General features: G+C 44.8%; 1 long non-coding RNA gene across 1 annotated transcript; it reads left to right on the forward strand.

The window, feature by feature from the left end:
• On the forward strand, positions 1-27,678 carry LOC126035526 (uncharacterized). Its single transcript, XR_007504969.1, has 2 exons — positions 1-292; positions 25,461-27,678. It is a non-coding gene; the product is annotated as an uncharacterized LOC126035526 (long non-coding RNA).
• The last annotated feature ends 322 nt before the right edge of the window (positions 27,679-28,000 follow it).

The raw sequence follows: 28,000 nt of genomic DNA on the forward strand, positions 1-28,000 counted from the left end.
AGCTGTGATTTGGGCACTGCAGCATTGGGCAAAGGAGCCGCTGAATTGTTTTTGTCATTACTACGCTGCTTGAACTCTCGGAGTGTAGAGTATTTTATAACGCATATAAGAAGTCATCAAAAGCTACCAGGTTTGTCAGAGGGAAATGACAGAGCTGACCAATTGGTTGCAGCGCCATGGGAGCCTCCTCCAGGGAATCGTTTTCAACAAGCACAGCAATCACATGCGTTCTTGCACCAACCCGCTAGGATGTTAGCAAAGCAATTTGACTTACCACTTACTGATGCCCAAGGTATTGTTAAAGCATGACCTGACTGTCAAAAGGAAGGGCTGGTCTTGGGCTGTGGGGTTAACCCACGAGGTCTTTTGCCATTGCAGTTGTGGCAAATGGATGTCACCCATGTCACGTGGTTTGGTGCAAAGCGTTCTGTGCATGTGTGTATTGATACCTATCCTGCCCCCATGTGGGCCACGGCACAAACTGCAGAAAAGGCCTTACATGTTGAATGACATCTTCACGCTTCTTTTGCAGTGCTGGGTGTGCCTAAAGAAATTAAGATGGATAATGGCCCAGCCTATGGTTCTACACGATTTGCTCGATTTTGTAATTTGTGGGGAATTCACCATGGTACCGGTATTCCACATCTTCCCACAGGACAGGCTATTGTCGAACGGGCCAACCAGACCCTAAAGAACAAGCTGCAAAAACAAAAGGGGGGAACTCAGGGCTTACTCCCAGAGGAACGATTGGCCAAAGCCTTATTTGTGCTAAATTATCTTAGATTGACAGGTGATCACAAAGACCCACCAATGGTAGTGCATCATGTTCTTTTACAGGCAGAAAGGACGCAACAAAGTACGGGAATCATGGTAATGTATAAGGACCCAGAATCTGGGAAATGGTGCGGATCAGGAGAAGTAAAACTTACTGGGAGATCCCGGCTAAGTGGGTCAAGCCATGGCTTCGCACTGATGCTGGACCCGGAGTTGTCCCAATGGCAAGTGGCACGGCACCGGCGGGTGCTGGAGCCACTGATCTGACAGATTCTGACTAATAGAGTATTACACTTTAGAGGACTAGTGGACATTGAGTCCTTCAGAGAGGTTTTTAGAACAGCGTGCCTTATTGTATATAGAACTTGCTTTATGTAAAAAGTGTGTTAAGCATAATTTGATTAAACATAGTGTGATTACGGGAAGACAATGTGGGGTAAACATAAAAGTTAGCTAAAGCCAAAATTAGGGGTAAGGACTATTTCCATTAATAACCTGGGAACGAGGTTATGATTGTGTTTCCACAGATACAGGCCCATGATGGACTCCTGTTTGATTTGCACGACCATCATCACCTGGAGCATCATAGATGATGTGGGAAAATGAATACCACCTCAGCCAAAAACTAACATGTAGGTCACCTTGGCTAACATAACAGGTCAAGATTCTCCGTGCATTGCAACCGCATCATAAAGCCCATGAACCAATAGACAAGATGGCTATGACTCATGCAGCCTGCCTGGCCAGCGAGCGCATGCGTCATAGGTTGCAACCGAGGCGGACTTTTGGCACCTGCTGGCCACGTGTGCTAAAACCCGTTCCTCTGCAAATGTATAAATACCTGGATTTTCTGAAGAGCATCGGGCTGGTGTACGGTGAGGCCATCGTTGCCTCTGTGGGAACGCCCATGGAAAGCTGTGTCCTGGTTTCAGCTGGGATAGAGTTAACTGTCTTCCTAGTAGCTGGTACAGTGCTATGTTTTGAGTTCAGTATGCAAAGAATGTTGATAACACTGATGTTTTCAGTTGTTGCTCAGTATTGCTTAGACTATAGTGAAGGATTTTTCAGCTTCTCATGCCCAGCCAGGGCACAAGAAGTTGGCACAGGACACAACCAGGGCACCTGACCCAAACTGGCCAACGGTGTGTTCCATACCATGGGACGTCCCATCTAGTATAGGAACTGGGAAGTGGGTGCAGGGAATCGCCGCTCGGGGACTGGCGGGGTGTCGGTCAGCGGGTGGTGAGCAATTGCCCTGCGCATCATTTGTACATTCCAATCCTTTTATTACTACTGTTGTCATTTTATTATCGTTATCATTATCATTATTAGTTTCTTATTTTCTGTTCTGTTAAACCATTCTTATCTCAACCCACGAGTTTTACTTCTTTTTCCCGATTTTCTCCCCCATCCCACTGGATGGGGGTAGTGAGTGAGCGGCTGCGTGGTGCTTAGTTGCTGCCTGGGTTTAAACCACGACAAGCTGGCACCTACCGATTGCTGGGCTGAGTTCACAGAGCAAGATGACACAAGAATGTATGGATGGTTCATCTTCCTCATAGTCCTCATGCTTCGGGTCATTAGGGGTAACGGGTTGGCTTAAAGAGTTATGGGCATTGTTATAGTTATTGTGATTTCAGCTATTGTAATAATTTTACCTTGTTTAGCTTTTTAAGAAAAAATGGCATCCCAAGTTATTACGCAAGCCTGGATTGCTCAAAAACAAAAAGGGGGAATTGTTGAGGATTTCTTGGCTGGGCGAGGGCATGTGAGCAACCCAGCTGTTAGGTGGGAACTAAGCATAAGTTTACAAAGTGCTAGAGTGCACAAGGACGCTGTGTCCTTGTACGCTGGGAAAAAGGAAGATAAGAAGAGCCTGACAAGCAACTCCTGGATGCCGAAGAATGAGATAAGTAACTGCTGGACACCTCATGAAGAAGCTTGCACAGCCAATAGAGGATAAAATAGTGTTGCGTGAACCGGGGTATTGGACCAATTAGAGTATTGTATAAGGCGCGTGCAGAAGTGCATAAGGTATATAACTGTGTTAAAAGTTGTAGTAAATGGACTTCACTTGATCACATTGGTCTGTGTGTGATGTCCCCTGTGGATCCTCCACAACAATTAGCCAGAAGCAGAAAAGGAATGTGAACGAATGGGGGGAAATATCCCCCCCCGACTTCCCCATGGATTGAGTGGGATTACCAATAAATTCCAATAGAAGGAGCCCGAAGTATGGAAATGATATCACTGCTGCATACAGATACCAGCTTAATCTCGTGAGCAGTGATGGATTCATTTCATAAATCGACATTGCCCAGTACAGAAAAATGATAATCCCAATCCCTCTCCCAGAGGCGATAAACATAACCGCAGGGAATACATAGAGCATATAAGAATTTACACAACGCCACCATGTAAACAAATGAACCAACATTGTGACTAGCATCTATTTAACTAATATAAGAAATGCGTATAACAAATTTGTTTCAACACGCTCTGGCCATATCTGTCATTATCTCAACCCTTCGTGCTCCACGTTGTGCGCCAAGAAGGACTGTTGTGGTTTCAACCCAGCTGGTAACAAAGGACCATGCAGCTGCTCACTCACTCCTCCCGCCCCCCTCCGGTGGGATGGAGAGGGGAATCAGAAAGGAGAAAAGAAAAAAACCCCAGAACCTCGAGGGTTGAGATAAGGACAATTTACTGGGATAACACAGAAAGAGAAGTTACAACAACAACAACGGTACTAATAAAAGAATATACAAAACGAGTGATGCACAGTGCAACTGCTCACCACCCAGAACCCGACACTCCACCACTTCCCCCATCAAAAGCCGAGAACACCTCCCAGCCCTCTCCCCATTTATATACTGAGCATGATGCCGCATGGTATGGAATAGCTCCTTGGCTAGTTTAGGTCAGCTGTCCTGGCTGTGCCTCCTCCCAGGTTCCTGTGAAAATTAACTCTATCCCAGCTGAACCCAGGACAACTTGCTAGGACAGCACTTTGAAACATCTGAAAGAAACAATGGGAGTCCTTAAAAGATATCTTTCAAGCAATTTCTCTGCGGGATCAAGTCCCAGATGAATACAACAAACTAGCTGAAAATAGTTCTTCTCAATTTCCTACTATTTTAACAGTATTTTACAGTCAAATTTTACATGCTCACTAAAAATTCATTTCCTCCTCCATCTTTTTCTGGATTGCAATTCTAACTGAAATATTACTTATAGAGATGATATAGTCTGTGTAAAAAATCAGTCATACACAGGGTTCAACAACAGAGTTTTTTTAAGATATTACTTATTTTACAGAAAAATTCTTAAACAAGCAAAATTTAGTCATTACAATTTTAATTATGATGTTCTGTAGCTTGTACTTAATTATAAAAATGTTACATTGCCTGGGTCAGAGAGAGGGAGGGAGATGGTGCAGGGTTTTTTTCTGGACCTCAGTAAGAAAGGTCTGACAACAAAAGGCTTAGGAATATAGATAGCAAGTAAATCTTATGTCCCTTCAAATGCTGGGAACCCTGCATTTGTGCATCATCGGACAGACCCTAGATGGATTTATCTCACTGTATGCTGTATAGATCCTATCTGTGGAAGGGTTAACCAATTTTGGTCATTTGAGCTTTTATAGGATTTTCTTACAAGAAAACAACTCTATTCATAATTTCTATTGTCAAACAGAATGGATGTTCGCATTAGAAATTCTTGTTGTGCTTTTAAAGGCAAGGCCATGCAGGTGGTGTAATCGCTGGTACCAAGTGGGAGCTGCTTGCAGGATCCTCTGTTACAATCAACCAGCTAAGTTTATCCTGTGGCCAAGGAATATGAACAATACAACACAGGTCTGGAGGACAACCTGTATGTTCAGCATAGTGCAGCATGGCAGAAGGTTAGGCCTACTCACAATGAATGTTATGTGGATCACTGACTCCTTGAGGTACAATGGTCTCCTGGTCAAGTTAACTACACTCCTACACTATCTAATACATTCTCTTTAACCACCAACCCCCTTTCTGTCCTTTGACATATACACAAATATCATTCCCTTAGTCTATGGGCCACCCCCATCAATTATCTATCAAATGTCCATAAAAGTCCATTGAGTTCATTTAGTCCATGACTTGGGTTTCTTCCATTATGGTGGCTGCTCAGGACATGAGAGGCAGCATGTTGTATTGAGTTATTGGGCACCAAAGCCAGCTCAGGTTCAATCACTGCTGCTCTTGCCTGGTTTCTTGTGAGTCTCCTCCTCTATTGGTTCTGGTGGTTCCTGCTATAGTACTTCCTATAACATACAATTCATATCATCAGTTAGAAAAGTTTAAACATATACCCATTACAACTGCTACCCCTTGTCTCCTTAGACCAGACTATAGAGTTTAACACTGCAATAAACTCCACTCCTTGCCCCTGCTCCAGCAGGGGTCTTCCACAGGCTACAGTCCCTTTGGGGTTGTCCCTGCTCCATTGTGGGCATATCCATAGGCCATTGTCCCATTGGGGAATTACCTCTTCCAGCATGGGCTTATGCAGAGTCTCCAGTCCCTTCAACTCCAATTCATATTTGAGTTCTATCATATTTGGTATGGCAGCACAGGAACATCAGCCATATGCCAGCCTAGCTGCAAGGCCATTGTTATCAAAATCATAGAATCATAGAATTGTTTTGGTTGGAAAAGACCTTTAAGATCATCGAGTCCAATCGTTAACCTAACACTACCAAGTCCATGACTAAACCATGTCCTAAAGTGCCACATGTACATGTCTTCAAAATACTTCCAGGGATGGTGACTCAACCACTTCCCTGAGCAGCATGTTCCAATGCTTGACAGCCCTTTTGGTGAAGAAATTTTTCCTAATATCCAATCTAAACCTCCCCTGGCGCACCTTGAGGCTGTTTCCTCTCATCCTATCCCATTACTTGGGAAAAGAGACCGACATCTATCTCCCTACAACCCCCTTTCAGGTAGTTGTAGAGAGCGATAAGGTCTCCCCTGAGCCTCCTTTTCTCCAGACTAAACAACCCCAGTTCCCTCAGCTGCTCCTTATAAGACTTGTTCTTCAGACCATTCACCAGCTTCATTACCCTTCTTTGGATGCGCTCCAGCACCTCAATGTCTTTCTTGTAGTGAGGGGTCCCAAAATGAACACAGTATTTGAGGTATGGCCTCACCAGTGCCAAGTACAGGGGGATGATAACATCCTTAATCCTGCTGGCCACACAGTTTCTGATACAAGCCAGGATGCTATTGGCCTTCTTAGCCACCTGGGCACACTGCCAGCTCATATTTAGATGTCTGTCAACCAACACACCCAGGTCCTTTTCTGCCAGGCTGCTTTCCAGCCACTCTTTCCCAAGCCTGTAGCATTGCCTGGGATTGTGTGGTGGGTTGACCATGGCTGGACACCAGGTGCCCACCAAAGCCACTCTATCACTCCCCCTCCTCAGCTGGACAGGGGAGAGAAAATATGACAAAGGGCTCGTGGGTTGAGATAAGGACAGGGAGACACCACTCAACCAAATACCATCATGGGCAAGACAGACTTGACTTAGGGAAAATTAAGTTAATTTATTGCCAATCAAAATAGAGTAGGGTAATGAAAAATAAAACCAAATTTTAAAACACCTTCCCCCCACCCCTCCCTTCTTCCTGGGCACAGCTTCACTCCCAAATTCTCTACCTCCTCCCCCACAGTGGCACAGGGGGACAGTAATGGGGGTTGTAGTCAGTTCATCACACGTTGTCTTGATACCGGTCAAAGAAACTCTCTAAGACTCGTTTTGGAGTTTTAGAAAGCAGGCATTCTTTATTGCAGTGCTGGATGCATGGGGGATAATTCCACCAAGTGTGCATGACACAGCTTTAGCACAAACAGGTTCTATAGAATAACTAATTACATATTAATCAGATTAGTATACATATACATAAAAATGATTATAACTGATTATCATAGCACTGCCTTGTATTGGTTTTGTGTGGCAAGGTATTGGTAGTGGGGGGGGTTTACAGGGGTGGCTTCTGTAAGAAGCTGCTGGAAGCTTCCCCTGTGTTCAAGAAAGCCCATACAGCCGACTCTAAGATGGACCCGCCGCAGGCCAAGGCTGAGCCAATCAAAGGTAGTGGTAATGCCTCAGTGATAACATTTTTAAGAAGGAAAAAAGTTGAGACAGAGAGAGAAACAGCCACTGGAGAGAGGAATGAGAACATGTAAGAGAAACAACCCTGCAGACACCAAGGTCAGTGAAGAAGGGGGAGGAAGAGATGCTCCAGGCGCCAGAGCAGAGATTCCCCTGCAGCCCATGGTGAAGACCATGGTGAGGCAGGCTGTCCCCCTGCAGTCCATGGACGTCCACGGTGGAGCAGATATCCACCTGCAGCCCGTGGAGGACCCCACGCTGGAGCAGGTGGGTTCCCGAAGGAGGTTGTGACCCCGTGGGAACCCCGCGCTGGAGCAGGGTCCTGTCAGGACCTGCGGATCTGTGGAGAGAGGAGCCCACGCTAGAGCAGGTTTTCTGGCAGGACTTGTGACCCCTTGGGGGACCCACACTGGAGCAGTGTGCTCCTGAAGGACTGCACGCTGTGTAAGGGACCCACACTGGAGCAGTTTGTGAAGAACTGTATAGCCTGTGGGAAGGACCCATGGTTGGAGAAGTTCGTGGAGGACTGTCTCCCGTGGGTGGGACCCCACGCTGGAGCAGGGGAAGAGTGTGATGAGCCCTGCCCCTGAGGAGGATGAAGCGACAGAAAATAACGTGTGATGACCGTAAACCCCATCCCTGTCCCCCTGTGCCGCTGGGGGGGGTAGGTAGAGAAATCCGGGAGTGAAGTTGTGCCCGGGAAGAAGGGAGGGGTGGAGGGAAGGTGTTTTGAGATTTGTTTTTATTTCTCATTACCTTACTCTGGTTGATTTGTAATAAATTGAGTTAATTTTCCCCAAACTGAGTCTGTTTTGCCCGTGACAGTAACTGGAGAATGATCTCTCCTGTCCTTATTTCAACCCACAAGCTCTTTGTTATAATTTTCTCTCCCCTGTCCAGCTGAGGAGGGGGAGTGATAGAATGGCTTTGGTGGGCACCTGGCATCCAGCCAGGGTCAACCCATCACATGCCTACATCCGATCATGCGCAATGAAGGATCCATTTGAGTCGAAGGGCTGCTTTTATGACCACCAACTCATTTGAAGTTCTTGTTGGCTGTCCTTGAAGTCTTTGTTCTTGTTCTAGTTCTTTGATCTTGAAGCTTAATGCAGTTTCAATCACATGCGGTCAGTTTTAACATTGTTCTCATCTAGCGTACAGGAACATCTAGTCATAAGAGCAAAGAACTGCAAAACTTATGAATAATTACTAGTTAATCACTTGACTACACTTTTGTAATTACCTGCCCAGCTACCCATTGTGTATTGTCTCAACCATAATGTTAATATATGATCATATATCAAATCTCACTTGCACAGTTATATAGCAGCAAACCAGTTTTTATAGAAGGTACAAAATATTAAAATCATAAAAATTTGAGCAAACCACATGAAACGTATGGACATATGCTATTAGTCTCTGCCACTCCTTCCTCCTCAGTGGGAGGAGTCATCACACTCTTCACCTTCTCCAGTGTGGGCTCTCTCCCACAGGAGAGAGTTCTCCATGAACTTCTTCAATGTGAGTCCTTCCCATGGGCTGCAGTTCTTCACGAACTGCTCCAGCATGGGTCCCTTCCACAGAGTGAAGTCCTTCAGGAGCACACTGCTCCAGTGTGGGCCCCCTGTGGGGTCACAAGTCCTGCCAGAAAACCTGCTCCAACGTAGGCTCCTCTCTCCATTGGTCCACAAGTCCTGCCAGGAACCTGCTCCAGCGTGGGGTCCTCCACGGGCTGCAGGTGGATATCTGCTCCACTGTGGACCTCCACAGTGGCGTGTGGAAAACAGACTCCACAATCAGTGAGATTGTAAAGTAGATATGTTCATTCAGCGCTGGGCGGCACAGGGGGTAGTCCCACCAAAGTCGTGCGCGCCCGACTCGGCAGTTCGCCTCAAGTTTATACAGTCAGGTATTACATATTCACAATACGCCTATACATATGCATGACCTATCCCCGCTTCATATTAAAATTAGCTTCGAGAGGTCATTTCCATAGTCTTCTCCCAACTGTGCCTGTGCAGTGCCTCTTTATGGTGGTTGTCTGGTGGTCACAGAGATGAAGATAGATGACTCCTCTTCGTCACCGCTAGTAACCTCTTTCCTTGCGTAGGCTCAGTGATTTCTTGGTATTCACCCAAGCCGCAAGACCAGTCTTAGCTGGCTCTTGGGGCCTGCTCCTGCTTCTTATCAAGGACTGTCTTTTCCTCATTGGCTGGTTCTTGGCACCAGCTCTTCTTATCAAGGACTGCCTCTACCTCAGCTAATTTCAACAATGTAAGCGCTAAACATCATCTTTTACCCCCCCTTTATTATGTCTACTGAGATTTTTTTGACTCCCCTTGTCTCAGTAGGCTGCAGGGGGACAGCCTGCTCACCATGGTCTTCCCCACGGGCTTCAGGGGAATCTCTGCTCTGGTGCCTGGAGCATCTCCTCCCCCTCCTTCTTCACTGACCTTGGAGTCTGCAGGGTTGTTTCTCTTACATTTTCTCACTCCTCTCTCCAGCTGCAATTGCTGTTGTGCAGCAACTTTTTTTTCCTTCTTAAATATGTTATCACAGAGGTGCTACCACTGTCCCTGATTGGCTTGGCCTTGGCCAGCAGCAGGTCCGTCTTGGATATGGGGGGCATTGGCTCTGTCGGACATGGGGAAGCTTCCAGCAGCATCCAACTGAAGCCACCCCTGTAACCCCCTCCCTATCAAAATCTTGCCACACGAATCCAATACAGGTTGTTGTGACTCAAGTGCAGGACATGGCACTTTAGCCTTGTTGAACCTCGATACAATTGGCCTCAGCCCATCGATCCAGCCTGTCCAGATCCCTCTGCAGAACCTGTTCCCAGGCACAGCAAATTAAGTTGATTAGCAGTAGAACAAACAGCAGAAGACGAAAGCAGCCATTAACCATCCCTAGACTGATATACATCTGTGAGAGACCGAATTGTTATCTCAAGCTATTTGTCTCAAAGGTTGTTTGTTGTGAGAAACTGGACTATCTTCTCAAGCCATTCCTCTCAAGGATTGTTTGCTGTTAGACGAAACCTGCAGTGTGTGAACAGTGCATGAACAGTACGTATGTGCATGCATCATCGAACTATGCACTATAAAAAACCGTGGAGACAAGCTGTGGTGTGCACCCACCACCGAAGAATTGAAGACTGAGGACCAACAGGACACCACTGGATCCATGGTGGTGACTATCTTTGCAATGTATTCCGACTGCTTGCTTGATTTCTACCTTTTCTTCCATTCTATCCTATCGCTACTATTTTCTACTTTTGATACTTTTGATAATAAAAGCTCTTTTGGGTATATGGCATTTGACCTCGTTTGTGTCTTAATCTTGCTCTTGGGACCATATGGAAACCTTCCCCGACATTGAATCAGGACAACAGCAAAGTAAAAAAGTGCTGTGGCAAGCACAGGAACCTTCCAATTAACAGCTAAACAGCTATAAAAGCTACAAATTCCGTCTAGCACAGTCTGATCAAATCTGCTTTTATCTCAAACCCCTTGAGTCCCTGTTTGGGCACCAAAAAGGACTGTGGTGCATTTACCCCAGCCAGCAGCCAAGCACCCACACAGCTGCTTGCTCAGTTCCCTCTCCCACAGGACAGGGAGAAAATAGAAGGAAGGCGCATAAACTTGTGGATTGAGATAATTACAGTTTAATAGGTAAAGCAAAAGCTGTATGCGCAAGCAAAGCAAAAAGAACAATTTATTCACTACTTCCCATTGGCAGGTAGATGTTTAGGTACTTCCTGAAAGCAGGGCCTCAGCATGCGTAATGGTTATTTGGGAAGACAAAGACCATAATGTCACAAATGGTGTGATGCACTTTACTGTCAAGAGCGAAGCAACAATATATTTTATTGATATGAGACAATGAGTTAAGAAAGTTCAATGGTAAATGCGACAGTTGTTTAATGAGTTTTGATGGCATGGTATGCTTGAGTATTTACTGCATAGAGGACAGGGTCAGACAAAACTGTCAGGGAGACCCTCCCGTTGAGTCATGAGGTTCAGAAAGGACCCCCGAGCATTCTAAACTCCTTTTCTGAGGGGAGCTTAGGTGTATGTGGATCCAGACTTAGTCCCAGACTTGGTCAATGGTTTATGTCTAAAGGATTATATATGCACAATCAGTCCTTTATATCACTTAGCTAAGATTTCAAAGTTTCAGTGCTCTTATTCCCAATTCACTTAGCAAGTATCTGAGGCAACAAGGATTCTCTCAAGCTTGAGGAGTAATTTTGAGCAGCATCCCTACTGAAGGGGAGATCCTGGTGTGCAGCCCACTGCCATGCAGGAGAGCTCAATGGGCCCTGGGCTGTTGACTATTTATGGAGTAAGATGATTGACTCATAGTCATATTTGCATACCAGCCATATTTTGGTTGGCGCATGTTCAACTAGCCCTTGGCTACTGTGTTGGTATCTGTCTTCCCTGAATCCACTTTGAGCCAGATGCAGCAGCCATCATGACCAGACGCATCCATTATGACTGCCACTGGTGGTTATCACCTCAGCAGGGAAATAAAGGTCAGGTTGCGGGGAGGGAGCACATCATCACATATAACCACAACTGCCACTGCATCCTCCCCCTTTCCTTTAACTTTTATTGCTGAGCACATCATATGGTATGGAATATCCATTTGGCCAATTTGGGTCAGCTATCCTGGCTATGTCCCCTCCCAGCTTCTTGCTCACCCCCAGCCTACTCTTGGGGGCAGGAGAGTGAGAAACAGAGGCAGCCTTGACGCTGTGCAAGCACTGTTCAGCAATAACTAAACCACTGTTGTGTTATCAACACCGTTTTGGTCACAAATCTAAAACACAGCACCATATGGGTTGCTATGAAGAGAATTAACTCCATTCTAGCTAGACCCAGCACAACAGGCCATGCCACGTCTTTGTCCACATAAAATCATGCATCAGGAGTGGCAGATTCTACCTCATGAAGATAAACTGGGCCAGGGCTAACAGACTTTCTAGTAGTGACTCCTGAGTCTGAATCTGTTGCTTGGCAATACATTTGCTTGTTATTAGATCATTTAGTAGAGTCCCAGGAAATCCTAGATGAAGGTCAAATGAAGATTCCATTTGCTTAGCAGGATTAGAGTTATAATAATAGCTTTCTAAGTACTAACAACTGCAAAATGTAGAGCTCGTGAACAGATGATAAGGTGTTCATCCTCATAGTGCACATTGTTCTCAGAAGCTGTAATTGGTGTAAAGTACTATCATTTTTATATATATTTTTACTATGCTGTGATGATGTCCTAGAGGACAATCTTCTCTCCATTCTTCATCCATATTCATCCATATTATTCATCCATCATATTCATCCATATTCCTCATACAATTCTTCATCCACATCTTAGGGAACATGTAGACTGCCATGAATTACTGCCCTTTAAAAATATTTCCATTGCAGGATTACAGCACAAGGAGTAACTGACAAGCATGGAAAACCCCTTCTGGAGCACATCACACCTTGTAGATTCAGGTGGTCAGCTGTCGTGGTTTAACCCCAGCCAGCAACTAAGCACCACGCAGCTCCTTGCTTGCTCCCACCCAGTGGGATGGGGGAGACAATCGGGGGAAAAAAAGTAAAACTTGTGGGTTGAGATAAGAACGGTTTAATAGGACAGAAAGGAAGATAATAATAATAATAACAATGATAAAATGACAATAATAAAAATAATAAAATTGGAATATACAAATGATGCACAATGCAATTGCTCACCCCTCACCAGCTGATGCCCAGTTAGTTCCCAGGCAGTGATCCACCTCCCAAGCCAACTGTCCCCAGTTTATATACTAGACATGACATCACATGGTATGGATATCCCTTTGGCCACTTTGGGTCAGCTGCTCTGGCTGTGTCTCCTCCCAACTTCTTGTGCCCCTCCAGCCTTCTTGCTGGCTGGGCATGAGAAGCTGAAAAATCCTTGACTTAGTAGAAATGTGTCCTGGTTTCAGCTGGGATAGAGTTAATTGTCTTCCTAGTAGCTGGTACAGTGCTATGTTTTTGAGTTCAGTATGAGAAGAATGTTGATAACACTGATGTTTTCAGTTGTTGCTAAGTAATGTTTAGTCTAAAGTCAAAGATTTTTCAGCTTCTCATGCCCAGCCAGTGAGAAAGCTGGAGGGGCACAAGAAGTTGGGAGGGGACACAGCCAGGGCAGCTGACCCAAACTGGCCATCAGGGTATTCCGTATCATGTGACGTCACATCTAGTATATAAACTGGGGGGACTGGGGGTGGGGGGATCGCCCCTCGGGGACTAATTGGGCGTCAATCAGTGGGTGGTAAGCAATTGCACTGTGCGTCACTTGCATATTCTAATCCTTTTATTATTACTATTGTCATTTTATTAGTGTTGCCATTATTATTAGTTTCTTCTTTTCTGTTCTATTAAACCGTTCTTATCTCAACCCACGAGTTTTACTTCTTTTCCCAATTTTCTCCCAAATCCCACTGGGTGGGGGGAGTGAGTGAGCGGCTGCGTGGTGCTTAGTTGCTGGCTGGGGTTAAACCACGACAAAATGCTACTTAGCAACAACTGAAAACATCAGTGTGCTATCAACATTCTTCTCATACTAAATCCAAAATATAACACTATACCAGCTACTAGAACACACACACACACACACACACCCCCATCCCAGCCATAACCAGGACATCAGCTGAGAAGTTTCAGGATGGACAGGAGTTCAGGATGTTGGGCACATATTGGGGAAAGTTATGCTGTGACCAGATGGAGAAGCAGAAAGAGTGGAGGCTTGGTGACAAATCAAAAAATGGTCAAATCTCCCTCACCTTTGAGATGCTGGTGCTGTTGCTCTCTTGGTAGAAAGAAGCTTCTCCTTACCTGCCCCAGTTGTATTATGACAGCAGTGATTTATGTTTTAGATTCATCAACATGCTACACTCAGACATTTGTACTGTTGCTCTCCTCAGAAGCAAAAAGGCTGACAGCCTCCTTTATGCAGTTCTGGGTTAAATTTCTGTTTACCATTTTCCCTGGACTAGATGGAGAGAATGAGATGGGAGCGGGGTACTGCAGAGACATGGGGAGGAAGATTTTTTTTTCCCAGGGTATTTGGACCATGAGCCTACAATCATCTCTGACCTTTGAATAAATAGAGGATTCCACTTTGAAGTGCTTGCACAGTCCTTCAGTGTTCACAAGCATAAATAAGATTAATTTTAAAAAAGGGAAATCCCTGTGTAAGGATAATTAAACAGTGACTAGTAACCCCACCATAACAAAGCTCCTCAATGCAAAATGAACTTTGCCACCTTTGTGTCTGTGTGTGTATGGCTGTGGATAAATATTAATCATAAAACACATTGACAAATTTACTCTTTATTCACCTTTGTTAATTTTAATCTTTCACAGTAAGGTAGTACAATTGTGTCCTGGGTTCAGCTGGGATAGAGTTAATTTTTACAGGAACCTGGGAGGTGGGGGCATAGCCGGGGCAGCTGACCTGAACTAGCCAAGGAGCTATTCCATACCATGTGACATCCTGCCCAGTATATAAATGGGGAGCGGGCCGGGGGGTGCTCTCTGTTTTCGGTGGGGGAAGTGGCGGAGCGTCGGGTCCCAGGTGGTGAGCAGTTGCACTGTGCATCACTCTTTTTGTATACTTTTTTTTCATTAGTGCCGTTGTTGTTGTTGTAATCTCTTTGTGTTTGTCCCAGTAAACTGCCTTTATCTCAACCCTCGAGGTTCCAGTTTCTTTTTCCTTTTCTCTCCTCCGTCTCCTCCCCATCCCACCGGAGGGGGGCGGAGGAGTGAGCGAGCGGCTGCGTGGTCCTTTGTTACCGGCCGGGCTGAAACCACGACAAATTGTCTTCCTGAAACTCAATATCCCTCTCTTCCACCCCTTTTTTTTCCCTAGAAGGTAATTTTAAAATCTCTTCTGACACTTCTGATTGATCTTATAAATCATCTAATACACACATGCGCACACAGAGCAGCTAATCAGGACGTTGCTGGCTCATTTAGCCCTCCTGCTTTGATATGGGGCTACATCTGACTGGCGACCAGTCACCAGCGGTATTCCTCAGGGCTCAATCCTAGGGCCAGTTCTGCTCAATATTTTTATCAATGATCTGGATGCAGGTGTTGAATGCACCATTAGCAAGTTTGCTGAGGATACCAAACTGGGAGGTGCTGTTGACTCTCTTGAGGGACAAGAGGCCTTGCAGAGGAATCTAGATAGATTGGAGGATTGGGCAGTCATCAGTGGCATGAAATTCAGCAAGAACAAGTGCTGGATTCTGCACCTGGGACAAAGTAACGCCAGGCACAAGTATAGATTGAGAGAGGAGTGGCTGGAGAGTAGCCCTGCAGAAAGAGACCTGGGGGTGCTGGTTGACAGCAGGCTCAGTAGGACTCAGCAGTGTGCCCTGGCAGCCAAGAGGGCAAACCACATCCTGGGGTGCATCAAACAAAGCATAACCAGCCAATCAAAAGAGGTGATCATCCCTCTGTATTTAGTGCTGGTGCAGCCTCACCTTGAGTACTGCGTGCAGTTCTGGGCCCCACAATTTAAGAAAGATGTGAAGTTTATTGAATGCGTCCAGAGGAGGGCAACAAAGCTGGTGAAAGGGCTGGAAGGAATGTCCTATGAGGAGTGGCTAAGGACTTTGGGTTTGTCTAGTTTAGAGAAAAGGAGGCTGAGGGGCAACCTCATTGCTCCCTACAGCTTTCTGAGGAGGGGAATTGGAGAGGGAGGTGCTGATCTCTTCTCCCTGGTATCCAGTGATAGGATATGTGGGAATGGTTCAAAGCTGCACCAGGGGAGGTTTAGACTGGACATTAGGAAGCATTTCTTTACCTAGAGGGTGGTCAAACACTGGAACAGGCTTCCTAGAGAGGTGGTCAGTGCCCCATGCTTGTCAATGTTTAAGAGGCATTTGGACAATGCCCCTAATAACATGCTTTAACTTTAGGTCAGCCCCAAATTGGTCAGACAGTTGGACTTGATGATCTTTGTAGGTCCCTTCTAACTATTCTATTCCATAACTGGATAGAATTTTATCGTACTCTGTTGGAGCAGCAGAGGAATGCACATAAGTCCACCCAATATGAGTGATAGAAGTGATTCAACTTTATTTGCACAGATAGCTCATATTTATACAGTTTGCGATAATTATGCCTACTAGTCCTAATATGATTGGTACATTGCTAATGTTTATTCATTACTAAAACACACCCACTTGTGATTTGCAGCTATGCGTGTTCAGTAACTTTCTCATGGGAACTTCTTCAAAAGTTGCTTATGAAACTATGCCAAGGTCACACCGTCCCTGTCTTTCTCCTGATATCAGCGAGACCAGCTGTTGTTTTTCTCCTGATATCAGCAAGGCCAGCAGTCTTCGGCCAAGGCCTAGTCTTGCTGCCCACGCTGACATTCCTTCACACACAACTCTGCTCGCACAACTTTTCTATAGACCCATGTCCTTTTTCATCAAGCCAATTCCCAACAATAGTCTGTGACTTTAAATATGTCTGCTCTCATTCACATCCTGAGAAGGCTAGAGGGCCATTACATCTTAATTGGTTAATTTTGAATCTCTGTAGGCTGGATTGCTGCTTCTGCAGCAGCCTGGGACAGGGTGTAGATCTCATGTATTGTGTGGTTGCAGAAAATTCTTGCAATATGTCTCCCACTCATTTCTGGCATTTTGATTTTAAGGGCATCAAAAGGCTCTAATTGGCGTTTTTGGAATATACAACGTGGAAGTGGGGAGAGCAGTCTGGAAACCTGTGACATTCATATTTAGATAGAAAAGGCCTGCAACTGGGCCTTGAGGGCTGAGGTATTTGGGTGGACTGAGCAGTCTAGGTGGGGAAATTCATGGAGAATGCAAACCTGCCAGTGAAAGACAGTTTGAGTTTATCTTCACATTTTCTGATTACTAGACCTTAAAAAGACATTGAGCTTGGCTTTCTGTAGTGGAAGGAGGTCAGCAGTTATTGACCTACATGCCTCTAAAACAGTTATATTGCCTTTGGAGATATACATAAAAGAAAATTATCTGGGTATTTATATATATGTATATGTGTACATGCCCATATATGCATATACTTTCACATATATATTTTTCTTTTCTTTTCTTTTTGGCTGCATTTAACAAATGTTTACCCAGAAAAGAATAGAGGAAGCCAAAGATTTATCACAGTTGCTATGTCTCAGGTCACTTTTGCAGAAATTGTTTTGGTGACATTTCCATGCTGAACATGGGCTATGTAAAATAATTTTTTACTGTAAGTATGATCAAGAAATGGCAGGATGGTTAGTGACGAAATACATAATATGGCTTCTTTAATTCATACACTTCCAGATTAAATCTATGCCAGGTTACCAGTGTTGTCCTAAAAGTGGATTCGTTACCTGGTGTGCAATAGACCAATCTCACATACTCAGGAGACATATTGCTTTTTATTCAGGCCTGGGTGCTCGGTGGACTTTCCACAAATCAAGCACACCAGATTCATCAGGTGTGTCTCTTTTATACAGTAACAATTGCATATAATTTATTAAACTACTCCTACATAGTACATATTCAAACTATCTAATGCATATGCATAGGATTATATAACCATGACACAACAAATGTCTTCTCCACATGCGCGGGGGTTTTGTGTGGTCTTTGTTGGTCGTTTGAGGATGTATCCCCTCCTCACTTTGACCACTAAGTCGGTCTGTGTCAGGTCAATGGTTTGTTTTCCTGCCAAGAGGGACGTATCATCAATCAGGAAGAACAGAAAGGGTCAGAATGATCTTGGCTACTTCTCTAGGTATTATTAAAATTGTTTGAAGTTGAAAATTATTAACTAACTTAATTTTAAACAGGATTTTCTAATCTACAACAGGATTTTCTATATCTGACATCAATTTTTTCCCCCTCTGAGACTTATGATGGTATTTAATATCCATCCTCAGTCTCACACCATTCCTTTGTAAATTCCTGGTCTACATAATGGCATGCACTGTATCATACAACAAGTTATCAAAATCAGAGCTACAAACAACACGATAAACACAAACAATTGTCTTAACTAACTCATATTTGGGAGCCATGAAGTCAACCACAAAAAGTCCAGTCCTTCTCATTCTGAAAAATCAGAGGCTAATTCTTTCAGTTGCTGTATCTTTTTCTCCACCAATTTTGAATTATCAGAAAGATTAAAACAGCACATTCCCTTAAATTCCTCACAACCATGATTATGTCTTAATAATAGATAATCTATAGCTGCCTGGTTCTCTAGGGTCGCCTCTCTAATCTGGGTCATTTCTGTTCCAAGAGCTGTCAGAGCTTGTGATGTATAATTAATGTTTTTGACCAAAGCACAAACAATTCTTTTTAAGGTATGATAATTCATGGCAACTCCTACTCCGGGTGTTAATATTGCTGCAGCTGTTATTTCACTTGTGCTATAAAGAGTAACTTGGGAGTCACAATCTTCAGGCAATTGATGAATTGTTCCTTTTTGCCTTTCTTCAGTTCTTAAATCCTCCCTGTTTAGGAGCAATGGGGCTAATCTCCCAATTGAGCAAGGGCCTCCACTGATGTTGGCTGGGACATAAGTATAAGCTAATTGCCTGCAAAGTAAAAACCATTCCAGAGGTAGTTGAGTGTGGGTCCAAGCATAACTTACATTTTCTGTTTCATTACATGCTAAAAGGGGTTACAACTGTGTTAGATTGTCACACTTTGAGGATCAATTCACAAAAGTAGTGCAATGTTTTGCAGGTAGAGTTCCTCGTACTTTTACTCTCAGCATTCTCCTTTCTTTAATTTTAGTAGTTTTCCCATATTGTACAAATTACTATATGTCATTTTGAATGCAAATGCTCTTAACATAGTATCATTTTTCAATATTTCTAATGGGGTTGGAATCCCGATTAGGCAAGAACCATACATTTCCCCAACTGAATTTTCTGATCCCAAACGGAAGGTGGACATAGAATCATAGAATCATTTAGGTTGGAAAAGACCTTCAAGATCATCAAGTCTAACCATCATCCATGCCCACTAAACCATATTATGGAGTACCTCGTCTACGTGCTTTTTGAATACCTCCAGGGATGGTGACTCAACCACTTCCCTGGGCAGCCTATTCCAATGTCTGACAACCCTCTCAGTAAAGAAATTTTTCCTAATATCCAACCTAAACCTTCCTTGCCACAACTTGAGGCCATGTCTTCTTGTCCTATCTCCAGCCACCTGACAGAAGAGACCAGCACCCACCTCACTACAACCCCCCTTCAGGTAGTTGTAGAGTGTGATAAGGTCTCCCCTCAGCCTCCTTTTCTCCAGACTAAACAGCCCCAGCTCCCTCAGCCACTCCTCATAAGACTTATGCTCCAGGCCCCTCACCAACTTGGTTGCCCTTCTAGACATGTTGGTGACTTCTCTGGCGAAGAGTTCCAAAATATTGCGATTTCTACCCCACTGTGGCAACAGAAATTGAGGATTATTATTCACCCAAATTATTAAAATATTTACAACTAGCAACTTCATTATTATTTCTGCAAGAATACTATACTGTAACTTAATATTGGGTTTTCTTTAGTTTTAATTTCAAAGGTCCCTTTGGTGTGGAAGTCAATAAGGGGATGGTATCTTCTTTATTCTAGTATAGTGAATCCAGGATTCAACTCCCTGGAGCTTCGCTACAGTGTTTGTAGTCAGTAGCACTTGATAGGGTCCTCTCCACTTCTCTGCGAGTGGTTCGTCTTTCCATGTCTGCAGATATACTGAGTCTCCCAGCTTGAAGGGGTGTACTGGCGTGTCGTGGTTTAACCCCAGCCAGCAACTAAGCACCACACAGCCGCTCACTGACTCCTCCCGATCCAGTGGGATGGGGGAGAAAATCGGGAAAAAATAAGTAAAACTCCTGGGTTGAGATAAGAACGGTTTAATAGAACAGAAAAGAAGAAACTAATAATGATAATGATAACACTAATAAAATGACAACAGTAGTAATAAAAGGATTGGAATGTACAAATGATGCGCAGGGCAATTGCTCACCACCCGCTGACCGACACCCAGCTAGTCCTCGAGTGGCAATTCCCTGCCCCCCACCTCCCAGTTCCTATACTAGATGGGATGTCACATGGTATGGAATACACCGTTGGCCAGTTTGGGTCAGGTGCCCTGGTTGTGTCCTGTGCCAACTTCTTGTGCCCTGGATGGGCATGAGAAGCTGAAAAATCCTTGACTATAGTCTAAACACTACTGAGCAACAACTGAAAACATCAGTGTTATCAACATTCTTCTCATCCCTAACTCAAAAACATAGCACTGTACCAGCTACTAGGAAGACAGTTAACTCTATCCCAGCTGAAACCAGGACATGGCGAATCCAAAGGCACAGGAGCTTTAACCTGGATATATCTATGAAGAGAGTTAATTACTCTGCCCAAAGATATTAAATAATGCCCCAAGAGTTGTTCTCCTTTCAGGTGCATCTGACTATCTTTTCCTGTCAAATTTGTAACATAAGGCCTTCCATGCAATATTTCAAATGGACTAATCTTGTCTTTTGTCCTAGGTGTTATTCTGATTCTAAGTAATGCCAGAGGCAAGACTGCAATCCATTTCATCTGAGTTTCCTGACATAATTTCCTAATTTGTTGTTTAATTGTTTGATTCATTCTTTCCACTTTCCCACTAGACTGTGGTCTCCATGGAGTGTTTAAATCCCATTTTATCTGTAAGAATTTAGAAATTTCCTGTATGATTTCTGCTACAAAATGGGGTCCCCTATCTGAAGAAAATCCTTTGGGAACTCCAAACCTAGGTATTATTTCTTTCAAAAGCACTTTTACCACCTCTCTGGCTTTGTTGGTGCTACACGGCAAAGCTGGCCAACCTGAGAAGGTATCAACAATTACTAATAAATATTTATATGCTTTACACTTTCATAATTCAGAGAAATCAATTTGCCAGTAATTCCCAGGTATAAAACCTCTTCTTATCTCTCGTTGTAAGGGTCCTTTTTTGAATTTTGGAATTATTCTTGAAACAGATTTCACAATCTTGTGTTATACCTTTAGCAATTTTCAGCATGTTAATGCCTATTGCATGTGTTCTCACCATTTCTACCAGGGCCTCAGCTCCCATATGCGTGGTACCATGTGTTCCTTTCATAAGTTCCCTCATTATTTGAGGGGTAACTATACATTGTCCATCTGGAGTTTTCCACCATCCTTCAGAAGTTTTAATACATTTTAGAAACTCAGGCAATTTATCTTCTTTCTCTGTATATTCAGGGACATTAACATTAAAAGCACTTTCAGGAACTAAGGCTGCAATTTTTGTAAATGAAACAGCTTTTTTGCGGTCTCATTGGCCTTTCGATTTCCTTTGATTATATCAGTCTGTCCAGATTGGTGTGCTCTGCAATGTATTACTGTTGCTTCCTTTGGTTTATTGACTACTTTGAGTAATCTCAAAATTTCTTTGCTGTATTTTATAGGATTTCCTTGTGGTAATAATAATCCTCTCTCCTTCCAAATTGCACCATGTGCATGTATTATTACAAAGGCATACCTTGAGTCAGTGTAGATGTTGGCCCGCTTTCCTTCTGAAATCTCTAAAGCTCAGGTCAATGCAATTAGTTTGGCCTTCTGAGCAGAAGTGTTCACTGGCAGCGACGTTGTGTCTCTCTTCTTCCAGCAGCTGTGTCTGCCCCCATCAGTATGTTGTCTACATAATGTAACATGTTGAGGATTTCTTGGCTGGGCGAGGGCATGTGAGCAATCCAGCCATTAGGTGGGAACGAAGCATAAGTTTACAAAGTGCTGGAGCAGACAAGGATGCTGTGTCCTTGTACGCTGGGAAAAAGGAAGATAAGAAGAGCCTGACAAGCAACTCCTGGGTGCCGAAGAATGAGATAAGTAACTGCTGGACACCTCGTGAAGAAGCTTGCACAGCCAACAGAGGATAAGATAGTGTTGCATGAACCGGGGTATTGGACCAATTAGAGTATTGTATAAGGCACGTGCACAAGCACATAAGGTATATAACTGTGTTAAACGTTGTAGTAAATGGACTTCACTTGATCACATTGGTCTGTGCGTGATTTCCCCTGTGGATCCTGTGCAACATTTGGCGCCTGAACAGGGACCCTCATATCAGCACTTTATCATCTCTATGGGAATTTCTGGTGCAGCTGAACCGACGAGGAAGCGGAGGAGCCGGCCGAGAGTGTTCCTGCTGCCCCAGCAGGACGGCAAAAGCTTCAGCCAAGCTGGGAAGCACGACATGAGCTTCAGCTGAGCTGGGACACGCGTAAGTTTGAATCTCGCCCTGAGCTGGGAAAACGAGGAGACACGCGGAAGCTTGAATCTCGCCCTGATTAGGTGAGCGGTCGGAGAAGGAGATGGAGTTGGACAAAAGGCAGGAAGCAGTCCTAAAGCTCCTTCATAATTTTCTCTCTGAGAGAGGACTTAAATTCGATAATTCTGTGTTAAAGGGGTTACTTTTATGGGCCTGGGAGAAAGAACTTGTCCCGAATGTAAATGTTGCATTTGAAGAAGCAACCTGGGATAATATAGGCAAGGCGCTGTGGGACGCTGCTAACTGCAAGGGGGGTAAGGTGAAGGAGATGAAAAAATACGCAGCACTCGGGAAAGTAATTCGAGACATGCTGGAGGCAATGAGGGCGGACCGGGAGGTAGCCGCCGCTGCCCGCGCAGCCGTTACCTCCTCTGCTGCCTCCACGGCTGCCGCGTCAGCCTACCCTGCTGGAGTTGGGGGGACATTCTCTACACAACTATCTCCACCCCCCCGACATCCATTTCCGTTAACGCTGAGATGCCTGCACAGACGCAGCCTTTGCCTATACCCAGCCAGGCCGTTGGTGCCAAAAAAATTCCCCCCTCTGTTACTCCACAAGAAAGAGGGGAATTAGGGGGGGCCGATTGTTGCCCGACAGATCCGGAGCCGACAGATTCGGGGGTGACTAATGCAGATAAACAGATTGTGGGGGTGAGGGAAACATCTCCATCGGGTAGTGCGATGGAAGAGCTGAGGGAGGTGGTGCACCAATTACAAAAAATGACAGTACGGTCGGGAGAGCCAGAAGTGAGGGAGAAAAGGATCCTCCCGAAAGGACAAACTGAGAAGGCAAGAGAATGAAGATTCAGGCGGTATACCAGTCCCGCTCCCTCTTCCCCCCTTCTCGCCACCCCCTCCGCCCCCTCCCCTCCCGCCCCTCCCCTCTACGCCCCGCCCCCCGTTTGCAGCGGCGTGTGTCAGCCGGACATGGAGTGGCGGCCGCCCGCCGCGGCCGGCCCCCGGGCAGAACCGTCCGCACCCCCGCTAACGCCGCCCGTTCATCCATCCCGCCTCTCGGGGGCACAGATGGTGACACCAAACGCGCCCGCGATAGACGCGGAGCCGCTTGTAATAGCCGCTGCAGAAGAAAGGTAGAGACATTGGAGGGGAGTAATAAAAGATGCCATTATAGAAGGGACTATGCTCCAAGCATTCCCAGTTATTGCATCAAATGGACAGAAAAAATGGGAGGCGTTTGACTGGAAGGTCATTGAGAGATTAAGGAATGCTGTGAGTCAGTATGGAATCAAATCTGCGTCAACTCACCAAATACTGCAATTCATTTTTTCTGCTGATACGCTGATACCTCAAGATATTAAACAGCTAGCACAGTTGATTTTGACACCCGCCCAAATGTTAGTGGTTTTCCGGCAGTGGGAGACCTTCTGTGATAGGGAACAAGCAACACCACGACAACAAACAGATCCCTTATGGGGAGTAACCACGCAGATGCTGATGGGTACTGGACCCTTCGCATCAGGGAACGCTCAGTTACAGTGTGTCACTGAGGTTCATCATCTATCACAGATCTTGGCGTATCAAGCTTTTCTTACCATACCAGACAACATGCGCAGCCATGCTTTTACCCAGGTGAAACGAGCCTAACGAACCTTTTGCACAGCTTATTAATAGACTGCATAGGGAAATCTATGACCACCCTGACATGAACGAGGGCATGAAAGAAAACATGTTCAAAATACTCGCTTTTGAAAATGCTACTGAAAAGACACGCAAAGCATTGTGTCATTTGCCGAAAAATGCAGATGTCGTTGATATGATAGAATACATGGATCGATCAGTGGACTCACAGAAAGTAGCCTATGCTGCCACAGTTCTACAAGGAGCTACAAAGAAGCACAAGGCCAGTAAGACACCCTTGGTCAAGTGTTTTAACTGTGGCAAACGTGGACACATTAGGAGCAAATGCACAGTTACTGCTAACAGTAAGTGCTGCAAGAAGTGTAAGAAAGATAACCATACCACCAACAATACAGGAAGCAGGGAAAATTCACACCGACCGCGAAGGCCCCTCACGCAACGACACGAATGCAAGGGGCTTGGGCTGCCAGCCCTCAGGCAGCCTCGCAACCACCAGATCCGCCACCGCAGGAAGCTCCGGAGTGGATGTGGAAACCGCAGTACACATCCAACATAAAGGGACCGTTGGGGTTTGGGCTTAGTGCATTTTTAATGGGGCGATCTTCAACAGCTCTAGAAGGAATTCTGGTAGTCCCAGGGCTTATTGATGCAGATTATTGTGGGACTGTGAAAAATTATGATTCATGTTTTAATCCCTCCTGTTTCTATTCCTAAAGGTACCAGAATAGCACAATTAGTTCCATTCAGGTCGTGTGTTCCGAACCCAGGTGAAGTACAACATGGAGATGGTGAATTCGGCTCCACAGGGAAACCGCAGGTATACTTCGCCATGGACACAACAAGAGGTAAACCAGAAAAGGTAGTGCAATTGGAAGGGCCTGATGGAGTTGTCGTCAAGAAACCGATGACAAATTAATACAGGAGCTGATGTTACATTTGGCCTCCATCATGGCCATTGATCAATTCAAATTTTGGTATTGCAGGGATAGGGGGCACACAAGCCACCTTAGTAAGTCAGCTACTGATTACATTTGTGTTTCCCGATGGTGAACACATTACGATGTGTTTGTATGTCATGACTACCCCAACTGAATTGTTTGGCCTCATAGGCCGTGATTTATTGAGCCAAATGAAGGCAATGTTAGTGACCCATCCTTTTTAGGAGCAGTCACTGAGGGGCAGCCAATTCTGAAAATTAACTGGAAAACAGATGAGCCAGTTTGGATTGATCAGTAGCTGCTAAATTCTGAAAGGCTGCTACAAATACAAGGGTTAGTTAAGGACCAATTGAGAGCGGGACATGTTGTTCCTTCTACTAGTCCATGGAATACATCAATATTTACCATTCCCAAGAAAAGTGGGAAATGGAGACTGTTATATGATCTCAGAACTGCGAATGCGGTGATACAAAGTATAGGAGCCCTGCAGCCAGGTTTGCCGTCTCCAGTTATGCTTCCAGAAGAATGGGATTTGTTAATTATAGATCTCAATCATATGCGTTCTTGCACCAACCCGCTAGGATGTTATCAAAGCAATTTGACTTACCACTTAGTGATGCCCAAGGTATCGTTAAAGCATGCCCCGATTGTCAAAAGGAAGGGCTGGGCTTGCGCTGTGGGGTTAACCCACGAGGTCTCTTGCCATTGCAGTTGTGGCAAATGGATGTCACCCATGTCATGTGGTTTGGTGCAAAGCGTTCTGTGCGTGTGTGTATTGATACCTATCCTGCTGCCATGTGGGCCACGGCACGAACTGCAGAAAAGGCCTTACATATTGAATGACATCTTCATGCTTCTTTTGCAGTGCTGGGTGTGCCTAAAGAAATTAAGATGGACAACGGCCCAGCCTATGGTTCTACACGATTTGCTCGATTTTGTAATTTGTGGGGAATTCACCATGGTACCGGTATTCCACATCTTCCCACAGGACAGGCTATTGTCGAATGGGCCAACCAAACCCTAAAAGAACATGCTGCAAAAACAAAAGGGGGGAACCCTGGGCTTACTCCCAGAGGAACGATTGGCCAAAGCCTTATTTGTGCTAAATTATCTTAGATTGACAGGTGATCACAAAGACCCACCAATGGTAGTGCATCATGTTCTTTTACAGGCAGAAAGGACGCAACAAAGTACGGGAATCATGGTAATGTATAAGGACCCAGAATCCGGGAAATGGTGCGGATCACCTGAAGTAAAACTTACTGGGAGATCCCGGCTAAGTGGGTCAAGCCATGGCTTCGCACTGATGCTGGACCCGGAATTGTCCCAATGGCGACTGGCATGGCACCGGTGGGTGCTGGAGCCACTGATCCAACAGATTCTAACTAATAGAGTGTTACTAGTGGACACCGAGTCCTTCAGACAGGTTTTTAGAACAGCATGCCTTATTGTATATAGAACTTGCTTTAGGTAAAAAGTGTGTTAAGCATAATTTGATTAAACATAGTGTGATTACGGGAAGACAGTGTGGGGTAAATGTAAAAGTTAGTTAAAGCCAAAATTAGGGGTAAGGTCTATTTCCATTAATAACCTGGGAACGAGGTTGATTGTGTTTCCACAGATACAGGCCCACAACGGACTCCTGTTCGATTTACACGACCATCATCACCTGGAGCATCATAGATGATGTGGGAAAATGAATACCACCTCAGCCAAAAACTAATGTATAGGTCACCTTGGCTAACATAACAGGTCAAGATTCTCTGCGCATCGCAACTGTATCGTAAAGCCCACGAACCAATAGACAAGATGGCTATGACTCGTGCAGCGCGCCTGGCCAGCGAGCACATGCGTCATAGGTTGCAACCGAGGCGGACTTTTGGCACCTGCTGGCCACGTGTGCTAAAACCCGTTCCTCTGCAAATGTATAAATACCGGGATTTTCCGAAGAGCATTGGGCTGGTGTATGGTGAGGCCATCGTTGCCTCTGTGGGGACGCCCACGGAAAGCTGGCACCTACCGATTGCTGGGCTGAGTTCGTGGAGCAAGATGGCACAAGAATGTATGGATGGTTCATTTTCCTCATAGTCTTCATGGTCTGGGTATTTTCTATTGCTGGCACAAGGACATGGGTGTAAAGATGTTGATGGGATGTGTTGCTTTAATTTAAGTGATCATTCTCAAACTATATACAAACAAATAGATTGGCTGAAGAAACATGCACAAAGATCCAGCAAGAAACTAGTTGGTTTGATGGAGTGTTACAGTCAGTATTCGGCGGGATAACACCATGGCTAATGTCATTGATTAAGGAAGCCTTACGATGGTTAGGTATATTGATATTAATCTGTGTAATAGTTAGGATTGCGTATGGGTACATGATGAGAGGAGTCTCAAAGCTGACCCACCAAGCTCTACTCGCACAAAAAGAAAAAGGGGGAATTGTTGGGAATTGGCTTGATGAGAAAGGACATGGGTCTATGGAAAAGTTGTGCGAGCAGAGTTGTGTGTGAAGGAATGTCAGCGTGGACAGCAAGACTAGGCCTTGGCTGAAGACTGCTGGCCTTGCTGATATCAGGAGAAAAACAACAGCTGGTCTCGCTGATATCAGGAGAAAGACAGGGACGGTGTGACCTTGGCATAGTTTCATAAGCAACTTTTGAAGAAGTTCCCATGAGAAAGTTACGGAACACGCATAGCTGCAAATCACAAGTGGGTGTGTCTTAGTAATGAATAAACATTAGCAATGTACCAATCATATTAGGACTAGTAGGCGTAATTATCGCAAACTGTATAAATATGAGCTATCCGTGCAAATAAAGTTGAATCACTTCTATCACTCATATTGGGTCGACTTATGTGCATTCCTCCGCCACTCCAACATCATAAGACACCCAATTGATCTCATCGAGATAGTTTTTAACAACTATCAGGATTATTAACAGATCAGCACAAGTATGACATCATTAACCAATAATTCTTCAAACTGTATATTTATAAGATCCCTGATGCTAACTTCTTAACCTCGGAATTACCTCCAATAGAGTGATTCAGAGGCAGATGATCTGATGAAGGAAGCTACATTTTTAAAAGTGCTGTCAGAGATAATATATGCAGTCTTGACCTGATTCAATTAGAGCTTTACCTTTATGTTACCCATGGGCA

The sequence above is a fragment of the Accipiter gentilis genome, chromosome W (genome assembly GCF_929443795.1).
Source record: "Accipiter gentilis chromosome W, bAccGen1.1, whole genome shotgun sequence".
In the NCBI taxonomy this organism is placed as follows: domain Eukaryota; kingdom Metazoa; phylum Chordata; class Aves; order Accipitriformes; family Accipitridae; genus Astur; species Astur gentilis.